The sequence below is a fragment of the Mus musculus genome, chromosome 6 (assembly GCF_000001635.26).
Source record: "Mus musculus strain C57BL/6J chromosome 6, GRCm38.p6 C57BL/6J".
NCBI lineage: Eukaryota > Metazoa > Chordata > Mammalia > Rodentia > Muridae > Mus > Mus musculus.
In genome coordinates, this window is record NC_000072.6 from 122,175,281 (window position 1) to 122,196,945 (window position 21,665).

The 21,665-nt window shown below is 40.7% G+C and overlaps 1 pseudogene across 1 annotated transcript in view; it reads left to right on the plus strand.

The window, feature by feature from the left end:
- The first annotated feature begins 772 nt into the window (after positions 1-772).
- The window catches only part of Mug-ps1 (murinoglobulin, pseudogene 1), a 72,514-nt pseudogene continuing 51,621 nt past the window's right edge, over positions 773-21,665 (plus strand). Inside the window, exons 1-7 of the transcript NR_027619.1 lie at positions 773-919; positions 2,281-2,464; positions 3,258-3,417; positions 3,562-3,614; positions 16,978-16,998; positions 17,256-17,424; positions 17,806-17,890. The product of NR_027619.1 is annotated as a murinoglobulin, pseudogene 1 (transcript). The remainder of the gene's footprint in view (positions 920-2,280; positions 2,465-3,257; positions 3,418-3,561; positions 3,615-16,977; positions 16,999-17,255; positions 17,425-17,805; positions 17,891-21,665) is intronic.

The following is a 21,665-nucleotide window of genomic DNA, read 5'->3' on the forward strand; positions in this document are numbered from 1 at the left end:
TATCACAGGATCTTAGCAAAAATAAAAATCCCTATGATCTAGACTAGAAATTCTAATGTGGTTCCCAACTCATACATTAATATCCTTCCAGAAGATCCAAGCTGCATCCCAAATACTGATCCCTCAACAATTGAAGCAAACAGCTTTAGTGGGACAGTTATACTGGGCATCCTAGCAAACTGTAGAGATAGAGAAGCATGCTTCCAGATGAGACTTGTAAATTGATGTTATAACAAAGAATTAGGTACAGTGACTTGTAATACATGAGTTTTTTAGCTTACCCAGTATCCACAGTCCCCTTTTTATACACAAGACCCATAAAAGCAGATACTTGAACGATCAGAAACAGAACTTAAAATCTGCAACATGGACTACTCTGGTGACACTCAAATGAGGAAGGAGAGAAATGTAGATGTCACATTCCCAGATAGTGCTACTAGAATATAAGTGAGTAAAAGCAGTTAGGTGAAAAATGACACATAGTCAGAGCATAGCCACCTGCTGCAAAGATTTACTGGTAATTAAGACTGAGAAAGTCTTCTCTAGTTCAGATGAAGCAAGTTCTGTGCCGTTGACCCTTTACCAATGCCATCCACAGCTCCTCTGGCACCTTTCCTGAGACTGTTGTAATTTATTTGAGTTATTCTCAGGCCACCACTGAACACAGTGACATTAACAGAGAACAAATATTCTATTTTGCTATTTAAACACCTTGGGCAGTGCGATTTGTTTTCAGAGAGGACTCATAAATAAGCCGGCTGTAGAGGACTCTGGAGACAGTGTTAAGGAGGAGACACCATAAGCCCTGTCCTCCTGTCCTTTCTTACCACACCATGTGGAAGAGCAGACGGGCTCAGCTGTGTCTTTTTTCAGTTCTTCTTGCCTTCCTGCCTTCTGCTTCTTCACTCAATGGAGACTCGTGAGTACCTCCAAAGCCATCTTCGTATATTCTCTCCTCAAATCAAAAAACAATCCATTTCCCTTTACAGTCCCTTCCCCTAAAAACCTCCTTAAATTCTTTTTGCTTTATAACTAACAAATAATTGTTTATGTGTGCTTCAACTTTAGTATTGTATGATTCTGGATAATCATTTTTCCTACTCTAAAGCAATCATTGTTAGTAAACTGAGGTGTGGTGTGATTTAGAATAACTTTCCCCTTATTACTGAACAAGTAGTATCTCAAATCCCAATGGTCAGAGACATTCTCTGGTGTTGAAACTATGTAATAACTTTGAAAAGTAAGCATTTAGATTGTTAACATTCTTGATTGGAAATGTGTAGCCAGTGGTGTAACCTTGAGACAGATAAGACTTCAGGCACATCAGAAATCTGTGGATGTTTGTGTCCTAAAATAATACATTTGTTAACATCAAAGACCTTGGATTAAACTACCAGGAGAATTTATTTTAATGTCAAAAATAACCATAAAATAGGATTATATTGTTGAGTAACTTTTTTTTGTATCTGTGATCAGAAAAATATATTCAAGGTGTTAAAAATAAAAAGCAAGCTAATAATATTTTGCATACAGTGATATAGCAGTGACAGGCTAGATTTTTGGGGGACAAAAATCTCTAATTCTAGGAAAAAGAAGAGAATGATTCCTACAGAGAGCCTTCGACATTTGCAAAAGTACAGCATAGGTGAATTATGCAAGTTGGAATTTTACTGTCACATTATAAATCTTAGGTTGAAGAGTACCCAAAAGTAAAAACAGGGTAATGAGTTATATTTTAAGAATTAAAAATGGGTTCTGGAGAGATGGCTCAGTGGTTAAGAGCACTGACTGTTCTTCCAGAGGTCCTCAGTTCAATTCCCAGGAACCACATGGTGGCTCAAAAACATCTGTAATGGGGCGATGTCCTCTTCTGGCATGTCTGAAGACAGTTACAGCGTCCTCATATACATAAAATAAATAAATAATTTTAAAGGAATTGTAAATTCTAATGAAAAGCACTCATGATAATTTCTTATGAAAGCAATATTCATCTCTCTCATATTTTCATTTAAAAAAATAAAAACTTTCTAGAACTTGAACTCTGGCAGTTTAGTGAAGGGAGTGCATGGCATTTTAACCTGCAGCAGCAGGTATCACAGCTGAAGGTGATGATTGATAACTGTCTTGCCACTCTGCTGTGTGGCAAGCTGTGACATCTGCCACACTGTCAACCTGCCATCTCAAGCTGTCGAAATATGAATGGTAATGGTTACTGTGGTGAAACTTCAGTTATAGACAATGAGCTCTGACATCAGCTGGCTGGATCTCCTTCCTTTCCAGGAAGTATATGGTGCTGGTCCCTTCTCAGCTCTACACTGAGACCCCTGAGAAAATCTGCCTCCATTTATACCATCTGAATGAGACAGTGACCGTTACAGCTTCCTTGGTATCTCAAACGGGAAGGAGAAACCTGTTCGATGAGCTTGTGGTTGACAAGGACTTGTTCCAATGTGTTTCCTTCATTGTGAGTACTATATACCTGTCCTGATTTATTTTATATTTATGAACATTTGTGAATATATATATGTAATATCCCTATATATTTCTTAAAAAGTTAATCTAGAAGCATATCAGTGAACTGAAAACAATAGAAATTTAGAACATTTACCCAATAAACAAATAGCATAGATCATCCCACCACAAAATAAGAAGAGACCATACTTGTGCATACACTGCTTTTCCATTGAATTACCTCAAAAAAAAAAAAAAAGAAAGAAAGAAAAAGAAAAAGAAAAACAAAAGCCTATGGCCCAGAGAAAGAAGGGGTTTGCCAATTCATAATACTTACCACTAGTGAGTTAATAAACTTTCAAACAGCACTCCATCTAATTAGAACCACATTTCCTATTCATAATCCTGATATCCTGAGTAAAGCTGGGTTTCTTCTTTGGGACCTATCCTCAAGACATAATTCCTGTAACCAGTAATATATTGTCTTACTCTCAACCTCAGTTTCAGAGTTAGATCTAATTTTCTTTCATTTCTGAGAGTTAATTTTCTATTGAGATTCTATTTACTCCATAAAAATCACTGTGTTTTTGTGTCCGTATAAACTCACATTGACTTACACAAAATGTTGTGTTTTCATTTCATTACTTTTTCCATGACACTGTTTTTTCCTTCAAATAATCCTTAAAGAGAAACTGATGGACCCTCCACCTCTTTCCTGTGAGGTGGAAGGAGAGACTGTTAGTGAGGTATTCTAAGAAGTGATGAGAGTCAGATGGTGAAGGGTCTCTTGTTCCTGATGTTCTCAGATCCCTACACTCAACTCTCCTGATGAGGAGGAGTTTCTCTACGTGGACATCAAAGGGCCAACCCACGAATTCAGCAAAAGGAATGCAGTGCTTGTGAAGAACAAAGAAAGTGTTGTCTTTGTCCAGACAGATAAGCCCGTGTACAAGCCAGGACAATCAGGTATGAAGCTCTACTGTGGGCAAAGGAATTAAGACACCATCCTGAACATGGCAAGAAGGGCTGTGTCTGTGGACCTCACTAGTAAATTCTCTCTCTCTCTCTCTCTCTCTCTCTCTCTCTCTCTCTCTCTCTCTCTCTCTCCAGTTAAATTTCGGGTTGTCTCTATGGATAAAACTCTACGCCCCCTGAATGAGTTGGTGAGTCTTTAAACTGTGGGTATTGGTGGATTCTTCAAGACAAAAATGTCAGTGCAATATTCTAATTTCCAGCCCCTTCTGAGGCATGAGTTGTTTTTTTCTTCTAATCTTTTGCCCGTTTATACCCCTCACTCAGTGACCATTGGCCATCCTATGGCTTCTTTGTATGTGAGTGTCCTTATTTTGTAGCTTATTGGTTAAGTATCTTTGGGTTTTCTTTGTGGAGACTATTATTGGATAGAATCTTTCAGCTGCTTATGCTTTTCAGCCATTACTTTTGTGGATTCTGCTACTTTGTGCCATCCTTAAGTAATCTATCTCTAGTGTAATATGGTTATTTCTCTCACAGTCTCTATTATTTTTATAACTTTGTATTTAAAACTTGGATTCTTCCCTAAAGAGAGTCTTCTTTTAAGAATAAAATTGCATTTCGGTCTCTTCTCTGTGCTCAGACAACTTGTGGGGACCTGTGTTAAGTACCTTCTAATGTGAGAAGAAGCTTCTCTGATGAGGGATGAGGGGTGCTTTAAAGATAAATCAGTAACTGTTGGCTTAGTCCTGTGTCCTTTAGGAGCATAATAGTAGTGGCTTCTTGCTTGGGGTCTATGATGCATGAAACCTAAGGATCTTGGCTCTACAATGACAAGTGTGTAAATTTCATCTTGTACAGTGAGACTTAAGTCCAGTCAGAAGTGTTTGGTTACTTCTTTCACGTTTGTCCTAATACTGCACCACTGGGCATGTCTTACCCAGCCAGTGGTTCTCATAGGCTTCACAGCTGGGTGAGATTGATCATCATCTCCCCCTCTGTTATTATTGATAACACCTTCCAGCTGTATGGAAGCTAGCAAGTAGAGATAATGGTTCCTGTCTCTACCTGCTTGACTATAGATAATGAAATCCTAAATTGGAAATCTAAATCACATGCTCACTTCCAGAAGCACTGACATTATTGTGTCAGAGACAAAGGAAAAACTGAAGAGCCAGAGCTGAAGACTGTTAGAGACAGAATAAATGCAAGGGAACAATCCTCTAAACACAGCATGGCAGCTGCCCATATGAACTTAGAGCTGGGTTAGCATGCACAAGAGCATGCATTTAAAAAATCCTTGCATAGAGAGGGTAGATGGAAATGAAGTAACACTTCTAGCTAATGAGCTATTGTTATGACAGCTATTGGGAAAAATTAGTTTTCTTTAAGAGTATGTACCCTTCTAAGCCTACCATACTCCTGTGGAAGTCCACATATTCAAGAATATATAGATACACAGCACAAATTGGAATTAATGGATGAGAAAAAAAGAGAACACTAAGTCAGGTATGTAGGGAAAGGAGATAGATCTGGAAGGAATTAATATCATCAGAAAATACTGTACAAAATTCTGAAAGAAATATTTAAATATTAAACAGAGTATCAATCCACTTTTAGTTAAATTGTTCTTTACAAATAACAAATTACAATGGACACCATTTTTTGGAGAGTATAAAAATTCTGTTTATCCCAATGATCTGTTGTATAATTTTATCAAGTATGTATTTACCTTTTCTTCTATGATATATTCTCCTTTAATCAAAACATCCTGGCCATAGCTTCCCTGCCCCCTGTTCCTTCCAGTCTCCAACAAATATCCCTTTCCTCCAGATCCACTTCCCTTCAGAAAAGAGTAGCCTTCCCAGTGATATCATCTGAACATGGCACAAGATTCAGTAAGATGAGCCACAAACCCTCATACAAATGCTGGACAAGACAACCCAGTAAGAGGGAAAAGGGTTCCAAGAGCAGGTAAAAGGGTCAAAGACATACCTGCTTCCACTGGTAGGACTCCTACACACACCCTGAGGTAAACAAGCACAGCATGCATGCAGAGGACCTAGCACAGACCCATCAGGCTCCATGATTGTCTCTTTAGTCTCTGTGAACTCCTATGGGTCATGTTTTACTGATTCTGTAGGCTATGTTGTACTGATTTCCTTGACCTCGGTGAGTCCTACAACCCTTGCTCCCACTCTTCTTCAAGGTTTCCCAAACTCTGCCTATTGTTTGGTTGTGAGTCTCTACATCTGCTCCCATAAGCTGTTGGAGAAAGCCTCACTGATGAAGACTGGGTTGAGCACTGGTCTTATGAGTATAGCAGGATATCATTACAAATCACTTCGTTGATCTTTTCCCCCTCTGTTAGTCATATTTGGTTCTACACTAGGACTCTGAGCTATCTAACTTCTTATTCCTGGCCATGAAGGCAGTTTGGGGGCATAGGCTCCCTCTCATGGCTTGGCTTTAAGTTAGACCAGTCATTGGCTGGCCACTCCCATAAGCTCTGAGTCACCATTGAATCCATACATATTGCTGGTAGGACAGGTGTGGGTCAAAGGTTTTGTGGCTGGGTTAGTGTTCCAATCCCACCACTGGCAGCCTTACCTGGTTATAGAGGATAGTTCCATATCCTCCATTACTAGGAGTCCTTAAAAAGGACACGCTAAAAAATTACAGGGGTTTCCACTGCACTAAGTTAACATATCAACCCCTACATGTCTCCAATGCCAATCATCTTGCCCTTACTCCCTTCCTTTGTCCCTCCCTTCCTGATCTGATTCCTCTTGTTTTCATCTCCTACCTCCCTGAGTACACCTGTAAAATATATTCTGTTTTCTATTTCCAGGGAGATCCACGCATCCCCTAGAGCCCTCCTTGTTACTTAGTCTGTCTGCATCTGTGGATTGAAGTATAATTTATCTGTTTCTTTACAGCTTGTTTCTGCTTATAATTGCCATATCATGTTTGTCTTTCTGGGTCTGGATCGCCTCACTTAGGATTATTATTTCAAGTCCCATCCTTCATTATATAAACATGTATAGGATTGTATGAGACAATTCCTCAATCCCTTTACCCATTAGGATTATGACATGGTAAAATTGACAGTGCAGGTTAGGGTTTTATTGCTATGCTGAAACACCATGACTATGGCAACTCATAAAACAGAAAAAGAAAAAAGAAAAAAAGGAAAGAATAAGAAATGCACACACACACACACACATACACACACACACATACACACAAAAAAAACAGAAAAACAACAACAAAACATATCATTGGGACTGTCTCACACTTTCAGAGGTTTAGTCCACTATCATCATGTCATGAAGCAGGTACTAGACGAGCTGAGAGTGCAACATCCTCATCGGCAGACAGCAAGCGACTCTGTAATACCGGGCATAGCTTGAGCATTTGGGATCTCAAAGCCCACCCACTCAATGACATATTTTCACAAGAAGACAACACCTACTCTATCAAGGCTAAACCTCCTAATAGTGCCACTCTCTATAGGGTCATTCATTGAAACACTTGAGTCTTTGAGAGCTATTCCTATTCAAAACCACCAAAGTTGTTGACTTGCTTCCTAGTACTTTGTGTGGCTATGTAGTGCCTGTTTATTTTTTTCTGTGTGTGTGTGTGTGTGTGTGTGTGTGTGTGTGTGTGTGTGTACGTACATATGCTTGTGCTAGACAGGAGATAATATGACAATCTCAGGTGTAAGTTTTAGGGTGCCATGCAACTTGGATTCTGAGTCACCCTCTCTGACTGGCCTGGAACTTGTAAACTTTTCCTGGTGTCAGAAAATTCTACTGCAGAGGTGCCCTAGAATTAGGAGGCAGAGCCCTATGGTAGGCCTTTGGGTAAATATTTATTTGTCTTAGACCAGGAGTGTGAGGAAGAAGCCAGGATTTCACCATGTTTATTACCTGGTTCCTCTTTATATCTGTCAGCCTCCCAGGGATTGGTCTAATGTTTAGTCCCTTGATCTGATAGAAAAAGTTGTACTTCTTCACTCACTTTTTTTTTGTCTTTGCAAGACACAATTTATTTTTTTTCCATTTTTTATTAGGTATTTAGCTCATTTACATTTCCAATGCTATACCAAAAGTCCCCCATACCCACCCACCCCACTCACCTACCCACCCACTCCCCCTTTTTGGCCCTGGCGTTACCCTGTACTGGGACATATAAAGTTTGCGTGTCCAATGGGCCTCTCTTTCCAGTGATGGCCGACTAGGCCATCTTTTGATACATATGCAGCTAGAGTCAAGAGCTCCGGGATACTGGTTAGTTCATTATGTTGTTCCGCCTATAGGGTTGCAGATCCCTTTAGCTCCTTGGGTACTTTCTCTAGCTCCTCCATTGGGAGCCCTGTGATCCATCCATTAGCTGACTGTGAGCATCCACTTCTAGTTTGCTAGGCCACGGCATAGTCTCACAAGAGACAGCTACATCTGGGTCCTTTCAATAAAATCTTGCTAGTGTATGCAATGGTGTCAGCGTTTGGATGCTGATTATGGGGTGGATCCCTGGCTATGGCAGTCTCTACATGGTCCATCCTTTCATCTCAGCTCCAAACTTTGTCTCTGTAACTCCTTCCATGGGTGTTTTGCTCCCAATTCTAAGGAGGAGCATAGTGTCCACACTTCAGTCTTCATTGTTCTTGAGTTTCATGTGTTTAGCAAATTGTATCTTATATCTTGGGTATCCTAGGTTTTGGGCTAATATCCACTTATCAGTGAGTACATATTGTGTGAGTTCCTTTGTGAATGTGTTACCTCACTCAGGATGATGCCCTCCAGGTCCATCCATTTGGCTAGGAATTTCATAAATTCATTCTTTTTAATAGCTGAGTAGTACTCCATTGTGTATATGTACCACATTTTCTGTATCCATTCCTCTGTTGAGGGGCATCTGGGTTCTTTCCAGCTTCTGGCTATTATAAATAAGGCTGCTATGAACATAGTGGAGCATGTGTCCTTCTTACCAGTTGGGGCATCTTCTGGATATATGCCCAGGAGAGGTATTGCTGGATCCTCCGGTAGTACTATGTCCAATTTTCTGAGGAACCACCAGACTGATTTCCAGACTGGTTGTACAAGTCTGCAATCCCACCAACAATGGAGGAGTGTTCCTCTTTCTCCACATCCACGCCAGCATCTGCTGTCACCTGAATTTTTGATCTTAGCCATTCTGACTGGTGTGAGGTAGAATCTCAGGGTTGTTTTTATTTGCAATTCCCTGATGATTAAGGATGTTGAACATTTTTTCAGGTGCTTCTCTGCCATTCGGTATTCCTCAGGTGAGAATTCTTTGTTCAGTTCTGAGCCCCATTTTTTAATGGGGTTATTTGATTTTCTGAAGTCCACCTTCTTGAGTTCTTTATATATGTTGGATATTAGTCCCCTATCTGATTTAGGATAGGTAAAGATCCTTTCCCAATCTGTTGGTGGTCTTTTTGTCTTATTGACGGTGTCTTTTGCTTTGCAGAAACTTTGGAGTTTCATTAGGTCCCATTTGTCAATTCTCGATCTTACAGCACAAGCCATTGCTGTTCTGTTCAGGAATTTTTCCCCTGTGCCCATATCTTCAAGGCTTTTCCCCACTTTCTCCTCTATAAGTTTCAGTGTCTCTGGTTTTATGTGAAGCTCCTTGATCCATTTATATTTGACCTTAGTACAAGAAGATAAGTATGGATCGATTCGCATTCTTCTACATGATAACAACCAGTTGTGCCAGCACCAATTGTTGAAAATGCTGTCTTTCTTGCACAGGATGGTTTTAGCTCCCTTGTCGAAGATCAAGTGACCATAGGTGTGTGGGTTCATTTCTGGGTCTTCAATTCTATTCCATTGGTCTACTGGTCTGTCTCTATACCCGTACCATGCACTTTTTATCACAATTGCTCTGTAGTAAAGCTTTAGGTCAGGCATGGTGATTCCACCAGAGGTTCTTTTATCCTTGAGAAGAATTTTTGCTATTGTAAGTTTTTTGTTATTCCAGATGAATTTGCAAATTGCTCCTTCTAATTCTTTGAAGAATTGAGTTGGAATTTTGATGGGGATTGCATTGAATCTGTAGATTGCTTTTGGCAAGATAGCCATTTTTACAATGTTGATCCTGCCAATCCATGAGCATGGGAGATCTTTCCATCTTCTGAGATCTTCTTTAATTTCTTTCTTCAGAGATTTGAAGTTTTTATCATATAGATCTTTCACTTCCTTAGTTAGAGTCACGCCAAGATATTTTATATTATTTGTGACTATTGAGAAGGGTGTTGTTTCCCTAAATTCTTTCTCAGCTTGTTTATTCTTTGTATAGAGAAAGGCCATTGACTTGTTTGAGTTTATTTTATATCCAGCTACTTCACCGAAGCTGTTTATCAGGTTTAGGAGTTCTGTGGTAGAATTTTTAGGGTCACTTATATATATTATCATATCATTTGCAAAAAGTGATATTTTGACTTCCTCTTTTCCAATTTGTATCTCCTTGATCTCCTTTTGTTGTCGAATTGCTCTGGCTAATACTTCAAGTACTATGTTGAAAAGGTAGGGAGAAAGTGGGCAGCCTTGTCTAGTCCCTGATTTTAGTGGGATTACTTCCAGCTTCTCTCCATTTACTTTGATGTTGGCTACTGGTTTGCTGTAGATTGCTTTTATCATGTTTAGGTATGGGCCTTGAACTCCTGATCTTTCCAATACTTTTATCATGAATGGGTGTTGGATCTTGTCAAATGCTTTTTCTGCATCTAACGAGATGATCATGTGGTTTTTGTCTTTGAGTTTGTTTATATAATGGATTACATTGATGGATTTTCGTATATTAAACCATCCCTGCATCCCTGGAACAAAACCTACTTGGTCAGGATGGATGATTGCTTTAATGTGTTCTTGGATTCGGTTAGCGAGAATTTTATTGAGGATTTTTGCATCGATATTCATAAGAGAAATTGGTCTGAAATTCTCTATCTTTGTTGGATCTTTCTGTGGTTTAGGTATCAGAGTAATAGTGGCTTCATAAAATGAATTGGGTAGAGTACCTTCTACTTGTATTTTGTGAAATAGTTTGTGTAGAACTGGAATTAGATCTTCTTTGAAGGTCTGATAGAACTCTGCACTAAACCCGTCTGGTCCTGGGCTTTTTTTGGCTGGGAGACTATTGATAACTGCTTCTATTTCTTTAGGTGATATGGGACAGTTTAGATGGTCAACTTGATCCTGATTCAACTTTGGTACCTGGTATCTGTCCAGAAATTTGTCCATTTCGTCCAGGTTTTCCAGTTTTGTTGAGTATAGCCTTTTGTAGAAGGATCTGATGGTGTTTTGGATTTCTTCAGGATCTGTTGTTATGTCTCCCTTTTCATTTCTGATTTTGTTAATTAGGATTTTGTCCCTGTGCCCTTTAGTGAGTCTAGCTAAGATTGCTAGCAATCGTGTTGATTTTTTCAAAGAACCAACTCCTCGTTTGGTTAATTCTTTGAATAGTTCTTCTTGTTTCCACTTGGTTGATTTCACCCCTGAGTTTATTTCCTGCCATCTACTCCTCTTGGGTGAATTTGCTTCCTTTTTTTCTAGAGCTTTTTAGATGTGTTGTCAAGCTGCTAGTATGTGCTCTCTCCCGTTTCTTCTTGGAGGCACTCAGAGCTATGAGTTTCCCTCTTAGAAATGCTTTCATTGTGTCCCAAAGGTTTGGGTACGTTGTGGCTTCATTTTCATTAAACTCTAAAAAGTCTTTAATTTCTTTCTTTATTCCTTCCTTGACCAAGGTATCATTGAGAAGAGTGTTGTTCAGTTTCCACATGAATGTTGGGTTTCCATTATTTATGTTGTTATTGAAGATCAGTATTAGTCCATGGTGGTCTGATAGGATACATGGGACAATTTCAATATTTTTTGTATCTGTTGAGGCCTGTTTTGTGACCAATTATATGGTCAATTTTGGAGAATGTCCTGTGAGGTGCTGAGAAGAAGGTATATCCTTTTGTTTTAGGATAAAATGTTCTGTAGATATCTGTCAGGTCCATTTGTTTCATAACTTCTGTTAGTTTCAGTGTGTCCCTGTTTAGTTTCTGTTTCCACGATCTGTCCATTGATGAAAGTGGTGTGTTGAAGTCTCCCACTATTATTGTGTGAGGTGCAACTTGTGCTTTGAGCTTTACTAAAGTGTCTTTAATGAATGTGGCTGCCCTTGCATTTGGAGCATAGATATTCAGAATTGAGAGTTCCTCTGGGAGGATTTTACCTTTGATGAGTATGAAGTGTCCCTCCTTGTCTTTTTTAATAACTTTGGGTTGGAAGTCGATTTTATCCGATATTAAAATGGCTACTCCAGCTTGTTTCTTCAGACCATTTGCTTGGAAAATTGTTTTCCAGCCTTTCACTCTGAGGTAGTGTCTGTCTTTTGCCCTGAGATGGGTTTCCTGTAAGCAGCAGAATGTTGGGTCCTGTTTGTGTAGCCAGTCTGTTAGTCTATGTCTTTTTATTGGGGAGTTGAGACCATTGATATTAAGAGATATTAAGGAAAAGTAATTGTTGCTTCCTGTTGTTTTTGTTGTTAAAGTTGGCATTCTGTCTTGTGGCTGTCTTCTTTTAGTTTTGTTGAGGGATTATCTTCTTGTTTTTTCTAGGGCGTGGTTCCCGTCCTTGTATTGGTTTTTTTCTGTTATTATCCTTTGAAGGGCTGGATTCATGGAGAGATAATGGGTGAATTTAGTTTTGTCGTGGAATACTTTGGTTTCTCCATCTATGGTGATTGAGAGTTTGGCTGGGTATAGTAGCCTGGGCTGGAATTTGTGTTCTCTTAGTGTCTGTATAACATCTGTCCAGGCTCTTCTGGCTTTCATAGTCTCTGGTGAAAAATCTGGTGTAATTCTGATAGGCTTGCCTTTATATGTTACTTGACCTTTTTCCCTTACTGCTTTTAGTATTCTATCTTTATTTAGTGCATTTGTTGTTCTGATTATTATGTGTCGGGAGGAATTTCTTTTCTGGTCCAGTCTATTTGGAGTTCTGTAGGCTTCTTGTATGTTCATGGGTATCTCTTTCTTTAGATTTGGGAAGTTTTCTTCAATAATCTTGTTGAAGATGTTTGCTGGTCCTTTGAGTTGAAAATCTTCATTCTCATCCACTCCTATTATCCATAGGTTCGGTCTTCTCATTGTGTCCTGGATTTCCTGGATGTTTTGAGTTAGGATCTTTTTGCATTTTCCATTTTCTTTGATTGTTGTGCTGATGTTCTCTATGGAATCTTCTGTACCTGAGAGTCTCTCTTCCATTTCTTGTATTCTGTTGCTGATGCTCGCATCTATGGTTCCAGATTTCTTTCCTAGTGTTTCTATCTCCACTGTTGCCTCACTTTGGGTTTTCTTTATTGTGTCTACTTCCCTTTTTAGGTCTTGGATGGTTTTATTCAATTCCATCACCTGTTTGGTTGTGTTTTCCTGCAATTCTTTAAGGGATTTTTGTGTTTCCTCTTTAATGTCTTCTACCTGTTTGGTTATGTTTTCCTGTAATTCTTTAAGGGATTTTTGTGTTTCCTCTTTAATGTCTTCTACTTGTTTAGCAGTGTTCTCCTGTATTTCTTTAAGTGAGTTATTTAAGTCCTTCTTGATGTCCTCTACCATCATCATGAGATATGCTTTTAAATCCAGGTCTAGCTTTTCAGGTGTGTTAGGGTGCCCTGGACTGGGCGAAGTGGGAGTGCTGGGTTCTGATGATGGTGAGTAGTCCTGGTTTCTGTTAGTAAGATTCTTACGTTTACCTTTCGCCATCTGGTAATCTCTGGAGTTAGTTGTTATAGTTGTCTCTGTTTAGAGATTGTTCCTCTGGTGATTTTGTTACACTATATCAGCAGACCAGGGAGACTAGCTCTCTTCCCTGAGTTTCAGTGGTCAGAGCAGTCTCTGCAGGCAAGCTCTCCTCTTTCAGGGAGGTGCACAGTTATCTGGTGTTTGGACCTCCTCCTGGCCGAAGATGAAGGCCCAAAACAGGATCTTTCCCAGAAGCTGTGTTGCTTTGGCCTGCAGACTGCCCGCTGCGGAGTCCCAGAATCAAGGTGGCCCCCGCGGAACGAGAGGCAGAAGCCTCCCGGGCTGTGCGGACACCTGTGCTCTGACCAGGAAGGTGACAGTTTGTCTGTAGCCTAAAATGGCGCCGCCTCAGAGGCTCTGTGGCTCTCACCCGTTCCAGAAGCTGCTGGCCTCTGTGTTCCACACTCTCACCCGCAGACTGCCCGCCACGGAGTCCCGGAACCAAGGTGGCCCCCACGGAACGTGAGGCAGAAGCCTCTCGGGCCGGGTGGACGCCTGTACTCTCACCAGGAAGGTGGCCGGTTGTCTGGAGCCGGAAATGGCACCGCCTCAGAGGCTCTGTGGCTCTCGCCCGTTCCAGAAGCTGCTGGCCTCTGTGTTCCACACTCTCACCCGCAGACCGCCTGCCGCGGAGTCCCGGAACCAAGGTGGCCCCCACGGAACGTGAGGCAGAAGCCTCTCGGGCCGGGTAGACCCCTGTGCTCTCACCAGGAAGGTGGCCGGTTGTCTGGAGCTGGAAATGGCGCTGCCTCAGAGGCTCTCCTTCACTCACTTTTTATAACTCAGTTTTCTTCCCTAGCCATATAAACCAGGGTCTTCAGGACTTCTGTGAAAAGTTTTTTTACTTCACAAATTTGACTACTTTGAGGTGTCAATGGTTTTGTTTTGTTTTGTTTTGTTTTGTTTTGTTTTGTTTTGAGACATGGTTTCACCATGTTATTCTGGCTGGCCAAGAATTTGTAGGTATTCACCTGCCTCTGCCTCTGCCTCTGCCTCTGCCTCTGCCTCTGCCTCTGCCTCTGCCTCTGCCTCTGCCTCTGCCTCTGCCTCTGCCTCTGCCTCTGCCTCTGCCTCTGCCTCTGCCTCTGCCTCTGCCTCTGCCTCTGCCTCTGCCCCCAAGATTGCTGGTATTAAAGCATATGCCACCATGCCTGGCTCTTAAAGTCCGTTAAGTCAACAATTACTTCTCTTTTATTCCCTTGATTCATCCTAATTTTATGAAATTCAAACTTCACTTTGCACCTTCCTCCTCCTCCTCTTTCTACCCCTCTTCTTCATTTCCTTCTCATCCTTCTTCCTCCTCCCCTCTTTCTCTTCTTCTCCTCCTCCTCCTTCTTCTCCTTCCTAATCCTCTTCCTCCTCTGATTCCTGCTCCTTCTCAGTACTTAAAGCTGAGAGTGAGAACAGGAAAGAGAACATGTATGTTCCAGATACCAATTAATTCAAAAGGTCAGGAAATAAAGTACACAGAAAATAGAGGATGCCTACTGTTCAGGTCACACTGCAGATTGAATGCTTCAAGCTGAGTGTAGTATTTGTGTATGAATTTAAGCATAATTTATTAAGAAGACAAATTGGCACCATGACAAATTAGCTATACAAAAGTATTATCCACCAGACCTTGATCCCTTGGGCTTAAGACTTCCTCAGTCATTGATTGTTAACATTGTTTTCAGTACCTGATATTAATTCCATCTTTCAGAACAAGATTCAAAACTAATCAGTGATCACTTGTTGCCACCATAAAAGTTGTGCCATATTGCATGGGTACATCTTACCTGGCAGGTTGGGACTATACTTCACAGGGTTCTCAGATGGATGAGACCATTGATGTCTCCTCTTCTGAAGCAATCTGTACAGTACCCTGTAGCATTGAGAAGGCTTGGCAGCAGGGAGGAAGCCACAGTACCAGCTTCATTTCTCTACAACCTTTAACTAAGGTGTGTGGTGTCTTCCACAATAGAATATTATCAACCTAGTCATTGAGGCAATCAAGAAGAGTGACAAGATGCTTTATTGTTTGGAAAGTCTCTAGGCCTCCCTGACAAACAACTTATGGAGGAAGTATCTCATGCCTATTACTGAGACCTTTGTTTAATGACCCTTGACCTTCAGGTACACCATTTTCAAGAAATACAGTGAATCTTCCTTCTAACTCTCCTTTTAACTTATATTTCTTAATTCAAGTATAAATATGTAAGTTTCTGCATGACAGTTTCATAGATTAGTTGTGTTGGTTAACCCTCTCACTGCTCCCACCCTCCCATCTCACTTCACCCACCCACCCCTCTTACCCTTACCACTCTTTTCTCACATCACTGGTCCTCCTTTCTCCTACCCTCTCCCTACCTTCTCTCACCCCACATACCCATATTATTTTCAACTATTTTCCCCACTCCCCACAAGTACACTGTGCTTTCATGTGACCTGCGAGGAATTACTTGAGGAATTTCCCAAACAGGCCCTCTTCTTGTTTCTGTGCTCTCACAGGTACTCCAGATTAAACATATAACTATGAATATTTGAAGTGAGGAGCCACATGTGAGAAAGGTCACACAGCAGTTAACTTTCTGAGTCTGCCTTATCTGTGTAACTTTTTTAAGTTCTATCCATTTCCCTGCAAGTTTTGTGACTTTAGGTTTCATAGCTAAAAAAAAATCCATTTTTTACCCCTGTACCACATTGTCATGATCCGTTGTCATGGCTTCTTTTCCTATACTTTCAGAAATGAGTTCACTCTCACTGTAATTCCCCTAAACTGCTATTGCTTGTTCTGTTTTCCACTGCTAGAAGTGACTCTGTTCTTTAAATCTGTGCTTGCCTAAAATAAACATTCCTCTTTAGACATCTCAGTTACCAGAGAACCTTAAATGACTCTGTTCCTGTCTGTCTTTCCTGTATACACTTCATTGAGTAGATCAGAAACCCTTCACCGGTAAAAGCTCTGAACATGCAGCCCTTGCCCTGGTCAGCATCAACCTTCCTTTGAAGCAAGAGCAGCTACTGAGTCCTTTCTTTATATTTCTTGGGCAGAGTTAGGCACTAATTTAGTCTGTTGAGCTATGTTCAGAGGTGAGCTAATCCCTCTGTAGCTCATCAGACTAAGAATGGAAGGCACTGCCTGTGTGCAGTGTTTGTATATGGCTTGCTAGAACTCTCGAAAGATAGGTCCTGGTTAGATATATTTAAAACTAGTAACCACTCTTCACACTAAAATTTCCAGATTGAGACATTAAATTCTGTAATCTCCGTACTGTAAAGGCTCAGGGCAGGTCCTCTAGAACATCAGAGAAAACTTACTACTGATTTTCCTCAAAGTTCTTTTTGAAGATAGTAAGTCCCAATCTATTGAGTGATTTGTGTGACTAAGATAGTTCTAGAAAATACACTCAAAAGTTCTCTATGGTGGTGAATTGGCTTACGATTGACTTTTTTACTGGATATTAAGTTTTGGCTGAAACTCCTATCCTAAGCCTATTCTATAAATTCATTGAATTTGCTATGTGTATGAAATTTCTAAATCAGTGGTTCTTATTCTTCCAAATACTGAGACCCTTTAATCTAGTTCCTCATGTTGTGGTGACCCCACCCCAAACACATTTTTGGGGATATTTTTGTTGCTACTACATGACTATGATTTTGATAGTTTTGAGTCCCAATGTAAATATCTTTGTAAACTCGTTTGCAAAAGCAGTTGTGGCCTGTTGCTCTAAACTAACATTGTTTTCCTTGTGTTTCAGCTTCCTCTGGCTTACATTGAGGTAAGAAACTTAAGTGTTTTGTAATCAAAGAGAACTCAATATTATGAAATTAACCTGACATTGGAAAGTCTAACTGCTATGGGTCGGCAGCCCACCCCATTCGAGATAACTGGCTTGTTATTTCCCACTTCACCTTTATTCCTTCCCTCCACAAAAGAATGTTACAAAGTTTCAAAATGCTTCCATCAACAGCAACCTACATGCATTGTTGTTCTTAATACTTTATTGACTTAGAAAATTTACAACCTCTTTTACAGGATCCGAAAAAGAACCGAATTATGCAGTGGAGGGATATTAAGACTGAGAATGGGCTTAAGCAAATGTCCTTCAGCCTGGCAGCAGAGCCCATTCAGGGCCCCTACAAGATAGTGGTGCACAAACAGTCAGGGGTGAAGGAAGAACACTCCTTTACTGTGATGGAATTTGGTATGGATTGGGAAGACCAAAAAGGAAAAGCAGATCTCATAGGATTCTGGTTATCATAGGATGAATTACTTTGTACAAATTGAGTTCCATCTGACTCTAGCTAAGGCTATCCATCTAGCAACATGGGAGTTCCAGAAAGTTCTGGGATTTTTCAGAAGCAAATTATTTGTTTTGTTTTGTTGTTTGTTCATTTTTCTTATTTAAGTAGATATCCCTGTGATTGTCAAGAAGTGATATAATGTATAAACACTCATCATTCTAACTTTATTGGGGTGGGCCATGCCTTATTAATGTGAAATCACTATTTCTGGGCAGAGAGTGATCACTTAGGCAACTATACATGTCATTCCACTCCTGAGTGTCTCCTCTCTCTCACAATAGTGCTTCCCAGATTTAATGTCGACCTGAAGGTCCCAAATGCCATCTCTGTGAATGATGAAGTGCTCCAAGTGACTGTATGTGGGAAGTGAGTTGCTGGCTTCTGTACTTCTATCCTTAAGAAAGTACTCAGACACAGAAAATCTCTGGGATGATGCCTCTTTGTTGAATATGTAGAAAATGCTACAGTTGTGTCCTTTTCCACTAGAATGTTTCCCCTGTGGTGCTTGTTTGTGTTCCTTCCTGCCCTGTATAGATTAATTTGCAATCATTCACTGCATACATTGCTGATATCTATAGATAAAAATCAATCTTATAAGGAAATAAAGAGGTCCTGCCTTTAGAGACAGGAAGGGACCTAATACAATCCACTCACAATGTGAAGAGAACACAGGCCCTAAGTCAAGGCATCTTACTGGCCTCTTATGGGATGACAGAAAGAACAGAGAAAAAAAGAGCTCCTAATCTACCTCCAGCTCAAACTACTGCAGGTCAAATTTAACCTTTAGATATCTCAGTCTTCTACTTGATTTTCTGTACCTGATAAATGAAGACATTTACTACAACAACTAAAATTTCTAGTGGAATAACTAAATCATTAACCAGCCTAATTATCTGTGATTTGAGAGAATTGTTTCTCTATTTCCACTCTGAACCATGTTCAAGGTATTTAGCATAGTGTACAGTATATGCAATTCCCGAGTGTCTGCCTTGATTCTGGCCGAATCATTCTTGCTGTGGTGTGGCCAGTGAGAAGGGCTAGGTTCCTCTTTCAAAGAATCAGCTCTATAGTTAACTTTGGATTTACTTGTGTTTGTGACCTTATTAATGGCTGACAGCTCCCTAATTGTAGCTGTGGATTCCCCATATTTTTTCTCTCATACCATTTAAATGTGTGATCCTTAGCTGCTGCCTATAAAAACAGAACTGGATGTGCGGTTTAGCCAGCCCCTCCCTCACTGGTTTTTAGAGAGGGGAGGAGGGATTTGGAGGTAGAAAGAGAAGAGAAATTGTTCAATAGAGAAGGAAAAGGAAGAAGGGAAAAAAGATAGTTGCAAGCTGGGCATGGTAAACCACGCCTGTGATCTGTCTCAGTATTGTCTCAGGAGAGTCAGGAGGAACAGAAGTTCAAGGCCAGCCTCATCTAGGGAGATAAACGGAGATAGGAGAGTTAAACGGAGATGTGGTGGGAACCACCACCCCTGCGTCTTTCAAGTCCTTGATAGTGGCAGTAATTTCTGCAATGCCTCCAGGAATACGATACTGTTTTTGATTCACTATTTTCTTTGGCAAAGGCAACTCTAAAGGCTTCCATTTGGCCTTTCCAACCATAATAGCCCTCACTCTACAGTTCAGGGAACCAATATGAGAATTCTGCCAATTTCTGAGTATATCTATCCCAATTATACATTCTGGAACTGGGGAAATCACCACAGGATGTGTCCGGGGACCTACTGGACCTACTGTGAGTCGGACATCAGTCAAAACTCCATTAATCACCTGCCCTCCATAAGCCCCTACTTTAACTGGAGGGCCACAATGTTTCTTGGGATCCCCTGGGATCAGTGTCAACTCAGAACCAGTATCCAGCAGACCCCGAAAAGTCTGATTATTTCCTTTTCCCCAGTGTACAGTTACCCTTGTAAAAGGCCGTAGGTCCCTCTGGGGAAGAACTGGAGAAAGGGTAACAGCAAAACCTTTGAGTGTCTTATCAAGATCCTTCCTCAGCGGAACCTGGCCACCCCTTCATTCAAGGGGTTCTGGATCTGCAAACTGTCTCAAGTCTGGAAATTGATTCACTGGCCGAGATTGCTGTTTACCACGATCTAATGTAGCCTTTCTTTCATTTGGCTGTTTACCACGATCTAATGTAGCCTTTCTTTCATTTGTTTGAGAATTTTTCTGCTTATACAGATCAAACAAATATGCAGTAGGCTTCCTATGTATTTCATTCCTGGAAACACCATGATTGGTTAGCCAGTACCAAAGGTCCAACCGAGTCATGCCATTATAAATTTCACCTCTCCTGTGCTGACCATTACTGGGTATGTTATTATAAACATTCTTTTGTCTACGCTGTCCATTATAATAACTAGAATCACCTTGTCTCGGGCGATTCAGTGCTGCCACCTGGCCCTTGTTACCTCGGAATCCAACTAAACCCAGTGAATTTAATTCATCTAATTGAGCAGAAGCATCTCCAATGCTAAGATCTGGCACAAGGAAAAGGGAAAGAACAAAACCCTTCAAATGTGCTGGTGCCCCTCTCACCAATTTGCGTCTTATAGAGCTGGTGAAAGGCATATCTTCTGGACCTTCCCATTGTGGACAATTATGCTTTACACAATATATCCACTCTAGCATTGCAATTTCCCTAAGTCTTAAAATCCCTTCATCAACACTAAGCCACGGAATATCAGGCATCTCCAAGTCATTTCCAGTAGGCCATCTTTTGATAAACACCTCAGCCAACCATTCAAACAAACTTTTGACACCTTTTTTAACTATGCGAGCTTCCGTATTAAACCTAGAATCTCTACTCAGAGGACCCATGTCAATAAACTCAGCCTGCTCTAGTTTTATGTTCCTTCCACCCTTATCCCACACCCTTAAAATCCATTCCCACACATATTCACCAGGTTTCTGCTTGAATGAATTAGCAAACTCATTAAGCTCCTTAGTAGTGTAGCGAATTTCCTCATGGACTACACTTTCTACCTCCCCTCTAGGAGCCTGTTTTGCTTTGAGTCTGGTTACAGGTCTAGAAGAAACTATTGGTGGGCCGTGAGCAGACTCTGCAAAATTAATTTCCTCATGTGGGGAAGGCATTATTTCAAGAGGTGGGGCTGAGGGTACTACTTCCTCAGGTGGGGCAAACCCTTGAGAATCTGAGGATTCAAAATTCTCAGCTTCAACATGGTCTTCCCACACATCCCCATCCCATGTTGTAGGATCCCATTCTTTGCCAATTAGAGCCCTTACTTTAACTGTCGACACACTCTGAGGCTGAGACTTGAATTTTCGCTGTAGTTCAGCCAACCTTACAATGAGAGTTTCTGTTTGATTTTCTGCAACTTGAGCTCTATTGCTACAAGAGAGAAGATTCTCCTCAAGGACACACTTAGCAACTTTTAGATCGTTTACTTGTGTCTGGAGCCTTTCGATTTTATCACACAACTCCTTCCTTTCATTCATCATTTTTTCCACAGATACTAAGAGCAGCCAGCCAGTAAAATCATTTTTCGATTTTTTCCCCATCTTGTAGAAAGCTTTGTGCACTGAATCACCTAATTCATTAAGAAAATCAAGGGCATTAGCTTCTTTAAGTTCGGAATATAGTTTCAACCATGGGTCTTCAAAATTCTCTGAGCTCCCAGGAGGGAGAGAATCTGGAGAGGTTTCAATAGTTGAAAGTGCTGGTGGATCAACAAGCCAATTCCAGAATTTTAAAAGATTCATCCTTGTACTTCTGTTACTCTAGAACCACTCCTGGTACCAACTTCTGTATTAGTCAGGGTTCTCTAGAGTCACAGAACTTATGAATAGTCTCTAAATAGTAAAGGAATTTATTGATGACTTACAGTCGGCAGCCCAATTCCCAACAATTGTTCAGTCGCAGCTGTGAATGGAAGTCCAAGGATCTAGCAGTTACTCAGTCTCACGCAGCAAGCAGGCGAAGGAGCAAGAGCTCGAGCTAGACTCCCTTCTTCCAATGTCCTTATATTGTCTCCAGCAAAAGGTGTAGCCCAGATTAAAGGTGTGTTCCACCACACCTTTAATCCCAGATGAAAGGCATAGCCCAGATTAAAGGTGTGTTCCTTAACTCGGAGATTCAATCTTCTGGAATCCATAGCCACTATGGC